The sequence below is a fragment of the Kogia breviceps genome, chromosome 13 (assembly GCF_026419965.1).
Source record: "Kogia breviceps isolate mKogBre1 chromosome 13, mKogBre1 haplotype 1, whole genome shotgun sequence".
NCBI lineage: Eukaryota > Metazoa > Chordata > Mammalia > Artiodactyla > Physeteridae > Kogia > Kogia breviceps.
Window position 1 is genome coordinate 7480436 of NC_081322.1, and position 15519 is coordinate 7495954.

At 36.7% G+C, this 15519-nt stretch overlaps 1 pseudogene; it reads left to right on the top strand.

Annotated features, from left to right (window-relative positions):
* Positions 1 to 4692: 4692 nt before the first annotated feature.
* Positions 4693 to 6151, top strand: LOC131768221 (nuclear pore complex protein Nup50 pseudogene; annotated as a pseudogene).
* Positions 6152 to 15519: the final 9368 nt, after the last annotated feature.

Here is a 15519-nt window from a genome sequence, read left to right on the forward strand (position 1 = left end):
AGGGTGTGTAGCACTGTAGCTTGCTGGTCATTGAGTGGAGCTGGGTCTTAGTGTGTGATGGAGATCTCTAGGTGAGCTTTTGCCGTTTGATATTATGTGGGGCTGGGGGGTCTCTGGTGGTCCAATGTCCTGAACTCGGCTCTCCCACCTAAGAGGCTCAGGCCTGACACCTGCTGGAGTACCAAGACTCTGTCAGCCACCCGGCTCAGAAGAAAAGGGAGAAAAAAGAAAGAAAGCAAACATAAATAAATGAAATAAAATAAAGTTATTAAAATAAAAAATAAAAGAATTATTAAAAATAAAAAAATTTTAAAAGAATGAGAGAGCAACCAAACCAAAAAACAAATCCAGCAATGATAACAAGTGCTAAAAATTATACTAAAACAAGCAAACAAACAAACAAACAAAAAATGGACAGACAGAACCCTAGGACAAATGGTAAAAGCAAAGCTATACAAAGTCACACAAAGGAGCATACACATACGCTCCTTTGGGAAAAAATATATATATATTAAAAAAAAAAGGAAGTGAGCAACCAAATCAATAAACAAATCTACCAATGATAATAAGCTCTAAATACTAACCTAAGATAAACATAAAACCAGAAATAGATGCAGAAAGCAAACCCTAAGTCTACAGTTGCTCCCAACGTCTACTGTGTCAATTTTGGGATGATTCATCATCTGTTCAGGTATTCCAGAGATGCAGGTACATCAAGTTGATTGTGGAGATTTAATCTGCTGCTCCTGGAGCTACATGGAGAGATTTCCCTTTCTCTTCTTTGTTCGCACAGCTCCCGGGATTCAGCTTTGGATTTGGCCCCGCCTCTGCATGTAGGTCGCCTAAGGCCGTCTGTTCTTTGCTCAGACAGGAGGAAGTTGAGGTAGCAGTTGATTAGGGGCCTCTGGTTCACTCCAGCAGGGGGAGGGAGGGGTATGGAATGTCGGGCCAGTCTGCAGCGGCAGAGGCCATTGTGACATTGCACCAGCCCGAGGCGCGCCGTGCGTTCTCCCGGGGAAGCTGTCCCTGGATCCCAGGACCCCTGGCGGTGGCGGGCTGCACAGGCTCCCGGGAGGGGAGATGTGGAGAGTGACCTGTGCTCGCACACAGGCTTCTTGGTGGCGGCAGCAGCAGCCTTAGCATCTCATGTCCGTCTCTGGGGTCCGCGCTGATAGCCGCAGCTCGTGCCCTTCTCTGGAGCTCGTTTAGGTGGTGCTCTGAATCCCCTCTCCTCGCGCACCAGGAAACGGTGGTCTCTTGCCTCTTCAGCAGCTCCAGACTTTTTCCTGGACTCCTTCCCGGCTAGCCGTGGCGCATTAGCCCCGTTCAGGCTGTGTTCACGCAGCCAACCCCAGTGCTCTCCTTGGATCTCTCCTGGGCATTTTGAATAACATGAGTCTGTTACTGGAGACTGATACCTTCTCTGCTGAGCAAATCAGCAGCAGGCCCCACTGGACCCTGTTCCTGCCGTACACCCTTCAAATCCCTCAGCCACCCTCTGGACCCACTTTCTCTGCTTATGAATGATTCCATATGGTCACATGTTTCATACTTATGTAATATAATGATATAATTATTTTATAAGCTTTTTGTCATAATTTCAAAAGAAACACTTTTTCCCCATATTATTTCTAGACTGAATTCTGTTTAAAAGTATCCTGAAACTTTATGATAAATCTGGTCCTTTCCATGCAACAAAACTTCCACTGTTACAGATAAGGGCAGAAAAGGACTTCCCTGGTGGTCTAGTGGTTAAGACTCCACACTCCCATCGCAGAGGGCGCAGGTTTGATCCCTGGTCAGGGAACTAAGATCCCACATGCCACAGGCAAAAACAACAACAACAACAAAAACCAAACAAATAAGTGCAATAGCTATTTTTATTCTTTTCATCAGGATGCCAGCCCGCACAAATAGGAAGTACAGTAGTAAATTGACACAGACTTTAAGAGAATTTAACAGCCATGTAAATAGTTGAGATAATACTATGAGGTTTGTCAATAAATATTTTCTGAAAAAAATTTGGGGAAAGCTATTTGCATAATTTCCTGTAATGTAATACATTCCTAAGGGAAGTATGCTTACTGTTAACATTTTATTCAAGGTTTGTACATTCAGAGTTGCAATTAATCTGTGGGGGGAGGGTGCTGAGATTATATAGTCTCCAGGTTCAAATAATTTTCTGACCTATTTTTAGTAAATTTCTATAACCTAGATAACAACTGATAAGGATACCTCCTTTTAGAAGAGGTATTTACTAACTGTAATGTAATATCCTGATTTATAGAGCTGGTTCTCCTGCCTTGCAATGACATATTTAAAGTCATGCTTTTATTTTCAAGTGAAATTGAGGGAAAAGTGAACATTTGTGTCTTTGTTTGACTCCTGATTTCAACTTTCCCAGACTTTCCCCCTGAGCATTAAATATACTTCTTAATATACATAACATGTAACCACTGAGTATTTATTTAGATGATTTTTGTTTGTTATGAACTGAATTGTGCCATCCCCATTCATAGGTTGAAGGCCTTAACCCCCTATTTGACCGTATTTTGAGATAGGGCTTTATACGGAGGTATTTAAGATTAAATGAGGTCATTTAAATGAGGTTAAATGTGGCTCTAATTCCACAGGAATTGTGTCCTCATAAGAGGAGGAAGAGACATCAGAAATCGCTCTCTCCATGAGCACACAGGGGAAAGACCTTGTGACTCTATTGCCTAGTAAAAGAGAGAGACATGGCATTGAAAAATTGTCAGTGGCCACCGCTTTCATGCATGTGCTCTGATGCTCTTGTGGATCTCCAAATAATTTTGGAGACTGTTTACACGTAGTTGAAGAACTACAAGAACACTGATGTGAAGCAGATCCAGACCACAGGTATTTGGTCATCACTAAAAACACATTTACCAGTGGGAATTTGCCGGTTTCTGTTTTTCAGAGCAGCTGTTTTTCTTCTATGTGCTCAGTAACATTCAGTTTTGTTTACTGATTTATCCTTTTGGCTAGATCACTGTGCTAGCCACCGTGAAGAATTACAAAGAAAATCAGACTTCCAGACTTCATATTGAAGACACACATATTTATCTGAAAATCTTCCGCAAACCCCACTGGAATGAGTGTAGAAGAACAGAAAAGGTATAAACTTGTAGTCAGAATAGGAGCAAATGGCAAAGAAAAGGTCTCAGTTAAATTTTAGGTAGTGGGGGTCTGGATGAGGAACTGTAAGGCAAGGTATTGCTATTTTGTCTTTTAAATAAGATTTTAGGACTGTTGACTTTTTCTCACTAAAAATAGGGATATTATTTTGATAAGATAATTCTGTTTTTTTTTTTTTTTTTTTTTTTTTTTTTTTTTTTTTTTTTTTTTTGCAGTATGCGGGCCTCTCACTGCTGTGGCCTCTCCCATTGCGGAGCACAGGCTCCGGACGCGCAGGCCCAGTGGCCATGGCTCACGGGCTCAGCCGCTCCGCGGCATGTGGGATCCTCCCGGACCAGGGCACGAACCCGTGTCTCCTGCATCGGCAGGCGGACTCTCAACCGCTGCGCCACCAGGGAAGCCCTGTTTTTTTTTTAAATAAAGAAATTATGAACGCAAGTCTTGCTAGCCAGGGAAGAGGTGGGTTAGTATCCAGGGAACTGCAGTGGTCACTGTCACAGAAGCAAAGGCACTATTCTTTGCTGTGTGAGGGGTGCCCCTGCTCCCATTCTCTTGTTATATGCAACCCTGATAATATATCTTGGCACTGGCAACACATCTCAAAGAGGCAACTGTCACAGGTTAAAATTTACAGGCACAAATGCATACTTTTAGAAATGTAACTTAAACTTTCCCAAGAGTGTTTATTTCTGTTCAGGGGAAAACACTTAACATTGCCACTTCCAGGAACACTGTTTCAAAATAGTTGCTTTCAGGATACCTAGTTCAGTATACAAAACTCTTTTTTTCCAGGCGATTTTTCCTTATCTAGGGGTTTCAAGGGGAACCGAACCCTGGGTACCACCGGTGTGCAGGGGTCTTGGTTATACCTCCCTACAAACAAGACCCTCCTCTTAGCTCCTTCTAGTAATGTCGATCTGCTAAGTCTTGACTATGTCTTTCATCCTTTCCCTGAAATATCTTGCTCCTCCGTACAGGGTTGCCAGATTTAGTAACTGAAAACTATAAAATGCCCTTGTAGTTACAAGATGGCAGGCAAGAGCTTGGCACTGTTACTACGGTGGCCTTTAGTGAAGTGGGAGATGGTCTCCTCCTCACTCTGAACATAGCGAGGAGGCCCCTGGGAAAAGCAGTGTTTGAGACTCTGGACTTAATAACCATGAAGTTTTCAGAGTAGCATGAGCCCTAGAAGTTCACCGGGAGCAACCAAGCGCTCTTCCAGGAGACCAGCATCTACGTCAGACTCGAGCTCCTCTATCGTGACCTGGGACCTGCCAAAAGAATCACAGAGAAGGAATAAACAGAAATTGGGATCAAGATGGCAAAGCAGAAGATGTGGGAGCACTCTCTGTGGTCAGTGAGGAAGTCTTGAGGAATAGAGTCATTAAAAAAAGCAAAGTGTAGGAAGGTTAAATTTCAATCCGTTAGTGAAGGGGCTTTTAAATGTTTCAACAGTTTGGCTGTACTTTCTGGAGGAGGACAGTTTTCTGGATTTGGTAAAGGCACTGGAGTCCAACCTTTACAAGGACTCAAATGGAAAGAGCAGTCATTAGTGCCCATTTCCTCAACAGCCCAAAGACTGGGGCGTGGACCAAGGCAGCCTTTGATTCTGTGACTTCAAAAGGTGAGAAAAAGAGTTCAAATCCCAAAACGAATGGCCCTTTTCCTGTCTTTACTGGGATAAAGCATACTAATGGAACGCTAGTAACAAGAAGTCAGCCGTGTTAAACTTTTTCTTCATGATTGGATAGTGAAGCATGTGACACAGACCCACTCTGATCTGGCACCTATCTTTAAAGACGGTAAGAAATATTCGGCAAACATTAAACGTGGGAACAGTGGCAGTAATAATTATCAAAATGGAACTAACGAAATCTTGGTTGAAACACAATCTCTTTCCCTATTTGGTTCTAACAAATTACAACAAGAATTATCATTTTTGTTTCATGACAGCAAAACTAAAGCTACATCTGAAAAGAAAGTGAAGTCTGTGTCTGAAAAGAAAATGGATCCATTGCTAGGAGCAACAGATGCTTTTGCAAGAAAATTGATGCCTCTGTTTTAGGCTTGTTAAGCTTTGGCCCCCTGACTGGATTTTTTTTTTTTTTTTTTTAACATCTTTATTGGAGTATAATTGTTTTACAATAGTGTGTTAGTTTTTCCCTTACAACAAAGTGAATCAGTTATACATATACATATGTTCCCATATCTCTTCCCTCTTGCATCATCCTCTCTCCCACCCTCCCTTTCCCACCCCTCTAGGTGGTCACAAAGCACAGAGCTGATCTCCCTGTGCTATGCGGCAGCTTCCCACTAGCTATCTAATTTACATTTGGTAGTGTGTATATGTCCCTGCCACTCTCTCACTTCGTCACAGCTTACCCTTCCCCCTCCCCGTGTCCTCAAGTCCATGCTCGAGTAAGTCTGTGCTTTATTCCCGTCCTACCACTAATCTCTTCATGACATTTTTTTCCCTTAGAGTCCATATATATGTGTTAGCATATGGTATTTGTTTTTCTCTTTCTGACTTACTTCACTCTGTATGACAGACTCCAGGTCCATCCACCTCATTATAAATAACTCAGTTTCATTTCTTTTTATGGCTGAGTAATATTCCATTGTATATATGTGCCACATCTTCCTTATCCATTCATCTGTTGATGGACACTTAGGTTGCTTCCATGCCCTGACTGGATTTTTATTTTCCCTTGGCAAACCAGCTTTTTGGGCAAAAATATTACACAAAGGAAACCAGTTTCTTCACCATTTTTCACTAAAACATTGGTGAGCCAAGCAGAAAATGGCAGAAATGAATAAAAAGGTAGAGATAAAGGAAGGGATGGTGAACCACCCAAAATAGTAATTACTCAAGTAAAAGGAGGTGCTTTTTACTCCCAAAACTATAAACTATTTTATAAGAAAATGAATTTAAAGAAAAGGGTATAGGTACCCTGCATTAAAACCTATAGCAAATCAGAAGCACAACATTTAGTGCAAGTTAGGAAATATACTGCCGAATGTTTTGATCCCACCTATAACTGTTCTAAAAAATGAAAATTTACTTAAAAGGTGGAGGGAGTCTGTGAGAATATATATGATGTCACATTAATATTTAATAGTCAAAATATGCTGCACCTCTGTGTTACTTCCTAGTCTCTCCAGGTGTAACTGGGAGTCCTCAAGGTTGTTTCACAGGTGTCAGTAAATAGTGTATTCATGGTTACTGACTCAGGCTGCCTATGTGAAGTCCACTGTGTTAACGATCTGAGAAACATGCCCTTTCCCATCAGCACAGCTGTTCGAGCCCCTGAAAGGAACGCTGTACTGCAGGGGCAGGTGCCCTGTGGACCTTCTTGTCTCTGTTTGCAGCAAAACAGAGCAGAGTGGTGTTCCATAGTGGTTGCCTTGACTGGTCTAGCCATGCTGTTATGAGGGTAGTCTGAGGAGCCATCCCCTTTATTTTTTTCTTCCTTTCACTTTCTCATTGGAATTGAAAAGTCCAATAACTGAAATAAAAAAATTAAAATCATTAGAGGCATTCAACAGCAGACTTGAACAGGCAGCTTAAAGGAGGTAGGGAACAGAGATATATTAGAAGAAAGTTTTTGTATACTACTAAAAGTAAGTTAGTATTAACCTGAATAGGTTGTTATAAATTAAGATGATGATGATGATAATTCCCAATGCAACCACTAAAAGAAAAAAAAAAAAAAACCCCAAAACTAAAAATTATATAGTAAAGGAGCAACAAGAGAATTAAAATGGTAAACAAGAAAATAGCCATTTAACACAAAAGAAGACAAAAATGGAGGAAAGGAGGGACAAAAGGACATAAGATATATATAAAATAAAGAGCAAAATGACAGGCAGATCTTATCTGTAATTTAGTTAAATTAAATTTATTAAACTCCCCAGTTAAAAGGCAGAGGAGATTGGCAGAATTAGTAAAACAAACAACTGAGTCCCCAAAAGATGAAAGAAACACTGACGGAATTAAAGGGAAATATAGATATATCAACAGTGATAGATTATTATTATACCTCATTAAAAATATATGGAACAACTAGAAAGATGGTTAGCAAGGAAATAGAAGACTTGATTGATACTATAAACCAACTAGACCTAACAGACATCTATAGAACACTCTACTGAAGAACAGTTGATTATACATTCTTCTCTAGTGCACATGGAGCATTCTGCAGTACAGATCATATCAAGGCCATAAAAAAGCCTCAACAACTTAATAGGATATAAGTCTCACAATGTATGTTCTCCAACCACAATGGACTAAAATTAGAAATCAATAACAGAAGGATATTTTGGAAATGCATAAACATGTGGAAATTAAACAATGCATTCCTATATAACTAATAAGTGAAGGAAGACATCAGAGATACTAGAAAATTATTTGAGATGAATAAACATGAAAAGAAAGCATATCAAAACTTACGGGATTTAGCAATAGCAAAAGGGAAATTTATAGATGTACATGCTTACAATAAAAAAAAAAACATATCTCAAATCCATTACCTAATCTTCCTTCTTCCTTCTTAAGAAACTGGGAAAGACAATCAAACTAACCAAAAGAAAGAAATAATACAGATTTGAGTGAAAAAGTCAATTAAATAGAAAAGAGAAGAGAAGATGTAGAGAAAATTAATGAAACTTCCAAAAAATAGGGGAGAAGGGAACCATTCCTAACTAACTATTTTAGGCCAGTGTTTTCCTGATAGGAAAATCAGACCAGGATATCACAAGAAAAGAAAACTATAGGCCAATACACCATATGAATATGAACTCCCAAATCCTCAACAAAATACTGGCAAACCAAAACAAGCAGTATATGAAAAGGATTAAATATCAAGGCCAAGGGGGATTTATCCCAAGAATGCAAGTTTGGTTCAACAAATGAAAATCAATCAATATAATACATATTAGTAGGATAAAGTAAAAGTACATACATACATACATACACCAAACGAACCACCTGATCATCTTAAGAGAGGCAGAAAAGAATCTGAAAAAATCCAACACCTTTCAATGACAAAAACATTCAATAAATAAGGAATAGAGGGGAACTTGCTCAACCTGATAAATGACATATATGAAAAATCCATGGCTAATATAGTATATAATAATGAAACACTTAAAACTTTCCTCCTAAAATCAGGAATAAGACAAACATGCCAGCAATTTTCACTTCTGTTCAACATTGTACTACTAGATCTGGCCAAGACAATTAAGCACGAAAAAGAAAGAACATGTATCCAGATTAGAAAGGAAGATGTAAAAACTCTTTTATTTTCAGATTATATGGTCTTTCATGTAAAAAATCCTTTAAAGTCCATAAAAAAAACTATTAAAGCTAAAAAACAAGTGTAGTTTGGTTGCGGGATACAAGGTCAATATAAAAATTGGTTGTATTTATATATACTAGAATTAATAATTCTAAAATGAAATTGAGAAAACAACTCCATTTACATTAATATTAAAAATACTTAAGAATAAATTTAACAAAAAATGTACAAGATTTATAGACTGAAAACTACAAAATGTTGAAAGAAATGAAAGAAAACCTAAATAAGTGGGAAGACATCTGTGTTCATGGATTAGAAGACAATATTGTTAAAATAGCAATAATCCCCAAATTAATCTATACATTCATCACAAATCTATTAAAATTCCAACTTCCTTTTTTACAGAAATGGAAAAGATGATCTTAAAATTTATGTGGAATTGCAAGTGTCCCCAAATAACCAAAAAATCCTGAAAAAGAAGAAAATATTGGAGAGCTGATACTTCCTGATTTCAAAACTTACTATAAAGATACATAAATCAAGATTCTGTGGTACTCAAAGATATGCATGTAGATTAATAGCATAGACTTGAGAATCCAGATATCAACATTTATAGTCAATTTATTTTTGACAAGGTTGCCAAGACAATTCAATGAAGAAGAGTGCTCTTTTCAACTAATGATGTTGAGAGAACTGGATATCAACATGCAAAAAAAAAAATGAATTTTTACCTCTACTTTTACCATATAATATAATTCACACAAAATTGATTAAGGACCTAATGTAAGCACTAAAACTATAAAACTCATAGAAAAAAATCATACATGTAAATTTTCACAACCTTGGATTAGGTAATGATTTCTTATTTATAACACAGAAAGCACATAACACCAAAGAAAAAGTAAATAAAGTGGCTTTCTAACTTATTCTTCTAAAATTTTCCTTTATGGACCCTCACTTTATTTCAGTCAAACTGTCCTAGTTGGCCTCTTGTAAATTTGTTTATGCTTTCGTTCTCTAAGCTAGCAGGGTGTTTGGAGCCCATGAATCAGAATCTCAGGGAGTGCTTGTATGGAGCAGGTGTTTATTAAAAATGCAGATTTCTTGGTCACACTCCAGATCTATTGAATCAGAATATCTGGGTGCAAGGCCCCCAAATCTGCATTTTGACAAGCATCTAGATGATTCTGATTCACATGAAGCATTTGTCTTCATCTTTCCAACCACCCTATAGTAAGTACCATTTTCCGAGTATGTCTACCTATTGGGATTCTTGTATGTAATTATGAGTTCTTCAGAACTCTGTTCAAATCTCACCTCTTTCAAAAAGCCTTTTCCAATTCCCCAAGGAAGATGTTTTTTATTTTCTTTACCTTCATGTTGCTTATTGTTAAGACTCCTCTTATAAGACTTATATGCTATGTCACTGGTCCTGGAACAACACTGAAAAAGGTGTAAGAGCAGAAGATTTGAACCGTTTTTTCTTGATCCGTATACAAGAGATATATTTTACATCCAGACATAACACACACACACACACACACACACACACACACACACACACACCCACCCCACATACATCTAAGCTGAAACAAATTTTATAAAACAATATTTATCCTTATTGTATTAAATGCCATTTGGTTATTCCCATTTTGTATTATATTGTATTGTACTCTATTATATTCTATCTATTTCATTATGAAATACTTATAGAGACATACTTAAAAATATCATGGCTCAACCATAGGCCACTATAAATGTTTTGAAAAATACAGATTTAAAGGGCTAGTTTGCACCCAGCAAAACACGTTGTAATGTTTTCCTAAGTGTTTAATTCCTTGAGAAATCATTAGGCTTGGTAAAAAACAGATTATTTTGAAATGATTAGATTATGGATGGGCATAAATTAATATTCAAATGCAATGAGTTTAACTGGTTACATGATAATTTTGATTTGAGCTAGTTTCTGACAGTAATACTTGCCTGATCAAATAATTTTAAAAGGCTAGACTAGTTTGAATTCATCAATAAAAAGATCATATTAAAGACAAAAATATTTGGATTTCTCTGAAGACTCAGGTATTGCATCTGTCTCTTAGAGTCAGTTTTTCCCTGACATTTTCAAAAATAATCCCCTGTCCCTAATTAAACCTCAACAGTTTATTTGACAGAATCTGAGCATATCTATTAAGGATGATGAGTTGCCTTGAGGATTGTAACTTGGTCATTTTACAATCCATAACCTAGCACAATGCTACTCATACACTAAATTATAAATACATATTTATGAATAAATAAAAAACTTAATGAAGAAACTATGGATTAATATCTGAATTTCCATTGGCTGAATTCATAAAGCTATATTTTACTTAAGCCATTGCAACCCATTCTAGATTTTAAATTTTTACTTAGAGGGCTTCCCTGGTGGCGCAGTGGTTGAGAGTCCGCCTGCTGATGCAGGGGACGCGGGTTCGTGCCCCAGTCCAGGAAGATCCCACATGCCACAGAGTGGCTGGGCCCGTGAGCCATGGCCGCTGAGCCTGTGCATCCAGAGCCTGTGCTCCGCAACGCGAGAGGCCACAACAGTGAGAGACCCATGTACCACAAAAAACAAACAAACAAACAAACAAACAAAATTTTTACTTAGAAATAATTTTAGATATAAAGAAAAGTTACAGAGATAACATAGACAGTTTTCATATACTCTTTACTTTGTTTCCCCCAGTGTTAACATCGGTGATAGACTGAATGTATCCCCTCATAATTCATTATGTTGAAATCCTAACTCCTAATATGATGGTATTAGGAGGCGGGTCTTTGGGAGGTTATTAGGTCATGAGGGTGGAGCCCTCTTGAATGGGGTTAGTGCCCTTATTAAAAAAACCCATAGAACTCCTTCACCCTTTTGCCATGTGAGCACATAGTGAGAAGACTACAGTCTGTGAGCCAGGAAGGGAGCTCTCACCAGGCACAGAATCTGCTCACACCTCGATCTTGAACTTCCCAGTCTCCAGAACTGAGAGAACTAAATATCTATTGTTGATAAGGCCACTGAGTCTATCGTATTCATCTTATGTATCATAGTACTTTTGGTCCAAATTAAGGAATCAACATTGGTACATTACTATTAACCAATTATTTAATCATTTTTCTACTAATTTCCAGAATCCAATCCAGGATAATACATTTCCTTTAGCTGTGATGTCTCCTTAGTCTTCTTTGGTCTGTGACAACTTCTCAGTCTTCCTTTGTTTTTTATGATCTGACATTTTTGAACAGTACTAGTCAGGTGTTTTATATAATGTTTCTCATTAGGGTTTGTCTAGTGTTCTTCTCATGAGGACTGGGTTTGTGGATTTTGGAAGAATACCACAGAAAAGAAGTACCCATCTCATCACATATATATATTTAGGAGTATATGGTATCAACATGATATTGATAATATTAACCTTGATCACTCGGTTAAGGTTGTGTTTGTCAGATTTCTCCAGGTTTCTCCACTGCATGGCTACTATTTTTTCCTGCCTGTGTCCTTTGGAAGTGCATGACTAGGTCCATTTCACATTCCAGGGGGTCGTTATTAAGCTCCACTCCTAGAGAGAGTAATATCTATATACAGTATTTGGAATTCTTTTGTAAAAAAAACACTATCCCTTTCTCCTCCTCATTTATTTATTAAAATAATTTATTTATACCAGTATGTACTCATATATATTTATTTTATACTTTGGTTTATAAAACAATACTACTATTTATTTTATTGCTCAAATTCTTTGGCCACTAGAATCTCATTCAGATTGGCTCTTGTATCTATTTGACACCACCCCATCATTTTTTCTTTTGAATACTTCATTCCTTTGTAGCACTATGAGATACTCCAGGCTCATCTCATATTTTCACTGCCTCAGTTCTAGAATCAGAAATATATTCAAGTAACTATTATATACTATAATAAAATTAATGACTTAATGAATTAAAGTAGAAAGATAAAAATTAAAAACCAGAAGAAATTAGTAAGTATAAAAATATAAATTAATGAATTTGGAAGTAGAAAAATAGTAGATCTAATAAATAAATCTAAATGGAAATTATTTGAAAAATATCCATTTTGTTTTTGGAAATACTTTGCTGAAAGAAAATTCATTTTGGAGGCTACCAATGAAACAAACAAACCACTAGCTATCCTACCAACATAAAAATAAGATACAAATACACAAAATTAGAAATGACAAGTGGAAAATAACTATCAAAAAAGAGAAAATTTTTAAAATGATGAGACTAATTTGCACAACTTTGCAAATAAATTCGAAACTCTAGATAAAATGGAGAAATTCCCAGAAAATACAACTTATCAAAATTGATCTTGGGAAAGACAGAAAATCTAAACAGATTAATTACCACAGAAAATATAGACAAAGAAAAGCTCACCCACCCAATGAACGTTCAACACATACCAGGTCGAGATGGTTCTGTAGGGAAATTCTATCAGCTTGTTAATGATCAGATACTTTCAATACTGTTTGAATGATTTCAAATCAAGTAAAAGAAGGAAAACATTCAAATCATGTTTTAAAAAAATCCTGAGATAACTCATATATATAATGCACATTTTGTTGCAACTTATGTTTTCGATTTAACAATATTTTTGGATATTCCATGGGTTAGAGTGTATGAGTTCTAAATTATTCTTCTAATGTCTAGTTTCATACTTAGTAGAGATATATGATAATTTATTCAACTATTTCCATACTGAAGGGCATTCACATTGTTTCCAGTTTTTTGCCCTTGCAAGTAATGTTATATTAAATATCCTTGTACACATATTTTTGGAGGCCACAGCTTAGGTTTTTGTAGCACTAAGTGGCAGATCAAGGTGATGAGATATAGAAATTATTTTAGGGAATAAATATGACACAAAACTGAATTCAAACACATATTCATGACAATTTCCTGGAAAATCAGTTTGTGCATTAATACTATACTACTGATAATAGTTTATATAAGTAAGTGAATGTAATCAACATTTATCTAAATTTTTTGGTGCAAAAATACACATCCAGGGCTTCCCTGGTGGCGCAGTGGTTGAGAGTCCGCCTGCCGATGCAGGGGACACGGGTTCGTGGCCCGGTCCGGGAAGATCCCACATGCCGCAGAGTGGCTGAGCCCGTGAACCATGGCCGCTGAGCCTGCGCGTCTGGAGCCTGTGCTCCGCAGCGGGAGAGGCCACAGCAGTGAGAGGCCCGCGTACCAAAAAAAAAAAAAAAGAAAAAAAAAAGAAAAAAAGAAAAAAAAAATACACATCCATTCAAGAATGTAATTAATTTGTTTCCTCAATGCCATTTTCCATTGCAAAGCATTATCTCTTCCGGAGCACATTAGTGACTGAATTTCCAAAGAAGCAGAATAACAGTCATACATGCCTGTCTTCCTGTTAAATTATTTCAGTCAATGAAAATCAAAGAAAAGGAACACCCTGAGGCTATATTTTAAAATGGGAATTCTTCAAAGACATAATAAGACTTTTATTTCATAATCATTTTACTACTTGAGTAGTATTCCATTTCAAATGGACATTACCCTCTTCCATTATTATTTGGTTAGGTGTTTAGTGCATTGCAATTTCATAGTATTAAAAAATTGCTTTATTGTGGTATATTCACATTAAGAATGAAAAACATACCTATTCCCTAAGTGGAAAATTGTGTGACTCTGACAAGTTAAATATTCTGTTATACTTAATGCAAAGTAGTTGACTTAACTTATATCTATGCATATATATGTCATATATAAATATATGTTATGTATATAGATTTTATATGTATGTGCATGTTTTTTTACTGCAATTCAGACATGTAGAGGAAAATGTGTTACACTATTTGGATAAAGCTGATCTCTGCTTCACAAATCCTCACAAATTTTTTAGCTGGAGAAAGAAAGAACTCATACATTCTGGTTTTTAAACCTAATCTGAGATGATATTTTCAAGAGTCACTTTGGTAATATTTTGTCTCCTAACATCATCATCATTACTCTACCTCTTCCTTTAGATAGTATTGGGTATAAGTGAACAAGGGAACATTAGTGGTAGAGACGGAGATGGTAGTGGTCTCTTGTCCTTGAGCTAGTCCTTAGATGTGTACTGTCTGGGGTCCACTGGTTTCTGGAATGATAACTTTGTATTATCTCTAATGTTTAATTGCTTGCAAAATCTAAAGCAAACATGACATAAGACTCAGATCTGATCAAGTTGACTGGTGGTCACATGGTTGTTACTTTTTCTTTATATGTCTCTGTGTTTTTGACCTATCTGATAAAAAAGTAATTTAAAAACAACATGCTTGTCATCTGAAGTTAATTGTTCACTCTGATAGTAATTTGGGTTAAGATAGTTTGGCAAAGAAAGTGCAAAACAAGAAAGTAAAATTAACGGCTAAAGCAAAATTCAGGAATTTTGTTTATTCATACTTTGCCCCAATTATCTGAAGTAATAGAATCATGATTTTTTCATGTGTTTTCTGCTGACTGTCCTTACACTTTAAGTTATTCCTAATTCAGTCTCCTTTTGATCTATGGCAACTAACCAGTGACAAAATATAAAATAAGACAAAGCCAGTCAAACTTGAACTCACAAGATGCCAAATATTGGAATGGAAATTTCACTGAATCAGCTAACAATTTCAAAAGATCTAAATTCTGACACAGTGTAGTCAAGGAGCCACAGAGCTAGCTGAATTTTGCAATATTTATCTAAGTATTTTTGTATGTTACTCATGCAAAAATTTACCCAGGCTCCCCAGAACTTAAAACTGTGTAGTTTCATGGAAAATTTAATCAAAATAATGGGGTGCAAATAAATCAAAATCTATTTTATGTCTTACACTCTCAACTCATCAAATGTATTCACATCCTGTAACATTTAAACACTGAGTGTTATTAAACCAATCACAGAAGATGTTTGGCTGAAAGAAGAGGGGCCAACTAAACATTCCTCATGAATTTGATGTCCCTCATTAAATTGTGCCACCAAAATTTAATCCCATGTAAACCTAATTATCTAATACTT